The sequence below is a fragment of the Triplophysa rosa genome, linkage group LG11 (genome assembly GCF_024868665.1).
Source record: "Triplophysa rosa linkage group LG11, Trosa_1v2, whole genome shotgun sequence".
Classification (NCBI taxonomy): Eukaryota; Metazoa; Chordata; class Actinopteri; order Cypriniformes; family Nemacheilidae; genus Triplophysa; species Triplophysa rosa.
In genome coordinates, this window is record NC_079900.1 from 1,959,078 (window position 1) to 1,966,071 (window position 6,994).

Sequence of the window (6,994 nt, forward strand, 5' to 3'; positions counted from 1 at the left end):
GTGATGTGGAATGAAAACTCTACGTTTCATTCAAGAGCATCTCTTACAAGAAAGAATCACGGACGAGGTGTCGTTGATATCTCAGTTGTTTCATTCAGAAATTCTGCTTTTCAGACGTTTCTCCAGACGTAAAACAGTAATGTCACACATTTCAGAAGAGATCTCGTGCGTTAAGATTTGTCAGAAGTCAGAGATCTCAGTATAAACTCAAACGTTTCTCATTTAATTCTCACAAACGACACTATACGCATTCATTTAATATTCTATACGGCAATGGCCTTTTATTCTTTTTACACAGATTTTTAAAAAAATTTGGGGGGTTGTCGTTATTTTAACTTCTTATCAATGTTTAGCTTACATTGTGATTTTAAGATCTTAGAATTTTACGGCACAAAATTCATCTTATTTTGCAAATACTTTGTAAAGAAATGTAGCACATCATGTAAAACACTTTAAATGACCTGCGTGCAGTGTTAAGGTAAGTTACTTAAAAAGTAATGAATTACTAGTTACTAATTACATATTCAATAGTGTGATTAGATTACTGTACAAATTACTCTCTCCAAAAAGTATTTAATTACTAATTACTTTCTATATCCTACATCAACCTTGATTAGTTAAGTGATTCAAGGATAGACATGAAACGGCTCTTTTAATTCATTCAAATAAATAATATTAAACTACATAAAGTACTCTTATTAACTGACCAAAGTATGACAAATGTGAGAATTATGCATTTTAAAGCATTCATTTTAAAGTTAGACTTTGAATTTTGATGTCAATTCCACTATTGCACACACATATATTACACAAAGTATTTAGTTTAATTACATCAGAAGTAACTGTAATTAAATGACAGAAAAAATAAGAGTAATCCCTTACTTTACCTTTTCAAGGGGAAAGTAATTAAATTACAGTAACTAATTACTTAGTAACTAGTTACACCCAACACTGCCTGCGTGTATATGAAATTTGCTGTATAAATACATTTTCACTTTCACCTTCCCTTATTTACATGCAATCTTAAAAAGTTAGATTTTTATATTCTTCTAGTGTAAATATGTAAATGTAATATTCCTAAGCGATAGCGAATTAAAATCTTGAACATTAAAACCTACAATAGTTGTCTATGTTCTGAACAGATCCAAAGACCTTCAAACATCAAAGACGCACTGACCTTGCATACCAGGTAAGAGGGATGGCTTGACTTTCAGGTACCCAGCACGCGTTGATCCGTCAAACACAGTTATGTGAAATCTAAAAAAAAAGCAAGAATCATGAATCAAAGGAAACGCTTCTGGCTTGGCATCAGAGATGAATTTGTCAGAAGACGCCAATTACGGCAGTGGTGGGAGAAGCCGGTGAAGCGGGTCGGTACTCTCGCTAAGCACGTGCACATTTCCAGGAACTCTGCCGTCTTTCCACAGAGCGCGAGGTTTTTAAAAACAAAGTGTATAGGGAAAAGATTTCAGCGCCAGCATGAAACAAAGTCTTTCAAAGATGGAATGCACGAAAGCACCTGCGTCTGAGATCTGGATTCGTATACAAAGAGCATTAAGAAAAGGCCAGCTGTGAACTTCGCGGACTGAGTGAAAATATAAGAACACTGACAGACGCGTGTTAGCAGGTGACAAGAGAGATAGCGAAGACTACTGGCTTCATTTTTATAAGAATCATTTCGTTCCCTTTCCAAGCCGCACAAGAGCGAGTCTCAACTTTATCTCTTGAAAACATTCAAATACACACAAATGAGACATCGGAGCTCAAAAACAACGCATTATGGCTTTAGTTCAATCTTATTAAAGACACCTCGTCTGTGACCTTTCCTTCTCTTGGCGCCATCCTATGAAACGATATGCAAGAAAAGCTCAAGTCAAGAGAAACGGTTTCATGGGTTTTTTATGTGAGAGAAAACTTGAAAACGGTCAAAGTAATGCGCTGACATGCTGCGAGAGCTGAACGTCAACACACATTTGGAGCGAGCGAGAGATGTACAAGCAAAATGCTTCAACATGGTCAAAGTGGGTCAAAGAAGAACCCCGTCTCAGCCTCTCGAGCAGCCATCCGTCTCGGGGCGAAATAAATAATTTATACCTTTATAACAATGACACGTCATGAAGTTTCAATTTCACTACAATGAACCCATACACACGGAGCATAAACCAGCACCACATGGATGAGATGAGATCGTGACACAAAGCGTTCCCGCCCACCCGGTCCGGCGTTCCCCAGACGTTCCGAAGACGAGGAAAACAGACGTATAGACGCCTTTCATCCTCGCAATGAGATTCATATGTGTCTTTCTCCAGACGTTCGCTCCTCACTATAGGTGACGCCTTCGGGCACAAACGGGAATTTGAAACAAGGACCAAATCTAATGGAGATAAGAGCCTTGGAGAGGGAAAGCGGAGGCCGAACGCTTCTGGAGATCTGCAGGATGAGGTTGTAAGGTCGGTCCTAAAGAGGAGAACAACCGGAGACGTACGGAGAGCAACTTCTATATGGAACCTCAATAGACGACCGATCTTACCCACTGTAGACATCTAGACTTCAAACAAACAGCAAATTCATTCGAATGATTAGCAAAAGATTTTGCGTTCGTTTGTGTTATGAGCTCATTGGCATGGTTTTTAGACCAGCATGTGTTCTCCGGGGGAACGTGCGTGCCAATAAGTTCATAGGCCACATCTATCTGATGCCGCCTGCATTACTTCATTAAAATGCACCAACGCAGGCCGCTCCAGAAGAGAGACTTGGCGTACGTCTGATTCCTCGTTATTGCAGAATAATGTTCTTGCCCGGCGTGTATAAATCAACAGAACCGGGACGCTTTCATGTGCACGGCGGGAGTTTATCGTGCACATCAACGGGGCTTTTGAACTCGACGTGTATATTCTATATGTCTGTGGGTGTGGATGCGATCGGACGCAGAGTTTGTGTTTATAGATCTGTCACAGGGCTTATGAGAAGATGAGATCAGACGGTTAGACAACGGTGTGCGCCGCGTGAATGCGGCAATGACGTCAGTGAAATCTGGGGGTCAAACTTTGCCAACAACACCTTAAAGCGAGGAGGCGAGACGGGGCGTCTGCCAGGTCAAACTGTTCACATCTGGTCTACTTTGAGTGCTGACTACGCCATTAGTAAAAGTTAAAAATGAAGTACCATTCGTTTTATAGTTTTACTACAAACACCATAGTTAACCCAGGATAAAAAACGTAGCTTCTAACCGTTGCAATTTTTGGCAGGGAAACAAGAAAACATGAAAATACATTTCGAACAAATGAATGCGCTCGCACTGAACCGAAGAAGCAATCTTTCCTCGATGAATATGCGATCTATCATCATGAGATGTGTCCATGCCTGAAGTCTAACTGGACTTTCATTGATATATTTCAGTGGAGTCTGGTTGGCACAGTGATACAGAAGACGGAGCTTTGATCAGACAGCAGCCCGCAGGCCGTATATTCAAACGCTGTGTCTCTATACACAACATCAGACGACAGCAGCTCACTACAGAGTGAAGGAAAAACTCATTTCAACACAATCTCACTTCCATTCATAACTATTGTACGAGGTGGATAATTCATATCATCTCTTTTGTGTTTTAGTGCTTTTGCGTCAGTTAAAGCAACACTTTGTAGTTTTTTCGACCTTAAAATAATGTCTCTAAAATTATTTCAGTTGTAGAACAACTCTCAACTGGACGAATTCGACTTCCGCTGCTACTTGAGCAGCCTCCTATAGGCTAAAACCAGACTCTGTATGTTCTGTGTTGGGGTCGGTACACACAGCCCCGTCCATCCCCTGCCTGCTGAAGAGTGCGTTATTGTTTCCAAACAAGGTATCTGAATTCGCCGGTTCCATCAGCTTATTAAACAAATACACCTGTATTGCGCTGCCCATGGGGAAGCTTATACAGCGACATTATTTACGACCCTGGTAAAAGACAATTGCGCTTATCAACCACATGGGGGAGCCCTGAGCAAAAGTTCTATAGTGCTGCTTTAAGGTCAGGGTGGGGCTTCATTTGAGCTTTTTTCTAATAATCCAGTTTTTTTACCTTTTTTTTTCAATTCAATTCACTTCATCACAAATACAAATTAGCACCTTCTAAGATACTTCTGAATTCCTGTGAAAGAAGGCTGGTCATTTGGGAACGTTTCTGTTCAGAAATTAAAGTGAATTTATTTTCATCATAGTACTAAATCCGAGAATGAATAGATTTAAACTAGATCTTTACATATTTCAAAAGTAGGGCCGCAAACGATTAATCGTGATTAATCGCATCCAGAATAAAAAGTGTTTACGGAATATACGTCTGTGTACTGTGCATGTTACTTTTGTATTTATAAACACATGCACATACATGGATACATTTAAGAAAACTTGAAAATATAAAAATGTGTATATTTTCAATCATTGGTAAATATAAATAAATACATGTAAACATTTCCTAAATATATAGACATGCATGTTTTTGTGTTTATAATACAAAATAAATATGCACAATGCACAGACGACGTAAACACAAACATTTATTCCGGATGTGATTAATCGCGATTAATCGTTTGACAGCACTATTCAAAATAAAAAAGGATTGGCGTTTACCTGTGCAACACGTGCCACGATACCAAATTGTTGCTATGAGGCTGTTGGAGTGTTGCTAGGGTGTCGCTAGGTGGTTGCTAGGGTATTGCTGGGCAAACCTAAAATGAGAGTTGCACACACAAAGTTCAGGGCTGGTTAAAGAATCATTATGTATTAAGATTACTAGAAACTTGTTTTTTTTGGACATAATTACACAAAAGACATTTTCTGAACGTGAGCTAAACTTGGCAGGTCTATCCACAAACACATCATTAGACCATAAACACAAACAACAGAAGCTATAAAATAACCTTTCATTTACTTTCCACAGGTATGGTCTCTAACAACTGTTGAAACATTGTAATGCCTCCTTAAGATTGCTGCCAAAACATTTTGCTTAAAAAGAATCTTTGCTTTAACTCATTTTTGTAAGATTGGATAAAAGCGTCTGCTGAATGCTTAAAGTATTCACAATCCACATCAACGGTGAAAGTATGAGCGATGAAGCTCACAAAGAGAGCAGGTGCATGTTATATTTCAGTAAAATGTCATCATATTTTATCACTAAACCTTCAAATTAAAACATACTTTTGCTCTAAATGAAAATAGTTTTATCGTGTGTTATTTATCACCGCTCAGAGAGAACAGAGGAGTATCCAGAGCCTCGATGTTAATGAATGTGTCTCGAAATATCTTCTGCTGTCCTTGAAGCTTCAAAGTACAGAACTAATGAGACTTTTCCTCCAAAACACAACTATTCAAGCAAAAACAAAAAAAGAAATGTACTAATGTGATTCTTCTTGGAGTCTGGATTTGAAAGAGTCATCTGTGGTCATTATAATCAGACTGCAAGAACAGAAAATAGATGATTTCCGTTCCCTTAAATCAAAACGATTTCATGTATCCACCAAATGTCCGCAAATATCCATAAATCTACCATAAAAAATAAACATGCTGAAACTCTGGATTTGGGTAAATGTGATGAGAAATGTTTGAGTTCATATTGAGATCTCAATACGAACTCAAACGATTCTCATGAAATTCCGGCAACACCACTTGACCTGAGCTTTGCTGTCTATGTTCACTTTGTGCAGCTCTCCTGTACATTCACATGTTACCACTTGATTCATTTGGGTCTATTTTTAAACACGAGACCTAAAAGATGAGACCTAGATGAGAAGTCTCTGACCTTTGACCAACAGCGTTTTCCTCCGGGTCGTCAGACGAGCGTCAAAGTTGAAAGAAACCACTTGTTCTAGAAAGTGAATCGGGCAGAGACGCTCGTCCGTACCGCTGAACATCTACTGACACGCATCACGTGTCGTTGGGCTCTTTGGGAATGCTCTTAAATGACTCCGTTCCAGCGGTCTGCATTCACTCGGCCTGTCACTGATCTGAGACCAGGCTTCAGCGTCGGTCGATGAGATTTTATGACAGAAGGGCCCTTTCATTCTCCAGCGTCGGGGTGACAAACTGCCTTTATCACTTGAAGCTGGTCTGGGACTGAGTTTGAAGCAGAGCGTCTCCTAAAGCCGTCGGCACACAGACGCTCTTGACACTGCTCGAGCCGTATGACTCGGAGATGGACCAGACCGCCAGGATCTGCTGAGAGCGTCGTGTCCATATTAAGAGATGAGACGCGTCTGCCAGAGAGATATGAGACCAGACGGCACAGACATCAAGGCTGACTGTAAACATATCGACAAACAGACGTAAATATCAAGCATCTAAGTGATGTTTTAAAGTCAGAAAAAGACCATGCATTACGGTTTCATTTCTTAAGAAAAACAGCAGTCTCGTGCAGTATTCTTTACATGCATACTGCGTTCTCTGACGACTATTAGGCAGGACAGCAGTAGGAAGCGGAGGATGAAGAGAATGAGGCAGGAATGTATAAATTAGAGCTCATCTCCTGCAGAGTTTACGAACTGCCTCTCCGTTCGACAGAGGACCCCGCTGGTACCTGGGGGCCACCGTGCAGGAGCCGAGACCCTGCCGCCCCCCTCCCCGCTCGGACAGAGAGGTCGTGGCACGGCCCTGATCAGCACGACCTCTGCGCCGCCCCTGCGGTCAGACTGCACAGTGTCATTTCAGACATACTACAAATGCAGTGATTCACTGAGATAACAGCGGCTCGCTCCGACCGCTCGACGGATCTCAGCACCAGTGTTGGGTGTAACTAGTTACTAAGTAATTAGTTACTGTAATTTAATTACTTTCCCCTTGAAAAAGTAAAGTAAGGGATTACTGTTATTTTTTCTGTCATTTAATTACAGAATTAGTCAATTAGTTACTTCTGATGTAATTAAACTAAATACTTTGTGTAATATATGTGTGTGCAATAGTGGAATTGACATCAAAATTCAAAGTGTAACTTTAAAATCCGTGCTTTAATGTATAATTC

The 6,994-nt window shown here is 40.2% G+C and overlaps 1 long non-coding RNA gene across 1 annotated transcript; it reads right to left on the bottom strand.

The window, feature by feature from the left end:
• Nucleotides 1-1,176: 1,176 nt before the first annotated feature.
• Nucleotides 1,177-6,064, bottom strand: LOC130562092 (uncharacterized). Its single transcript, XR_008963901.1, has 3 exons — nt 5,780-6,064; nt 4,612-4,709; nt 1,177-1,257 (listed from the first exon to the last, which is right to left on the bottom strand). It is a non-coding gene; the product is annotated as an uncharacterized LOC130562092 (long non-coding RNA).
• Nucleotides 6,065-6,994: the final 930 nt, after the last annotated feature.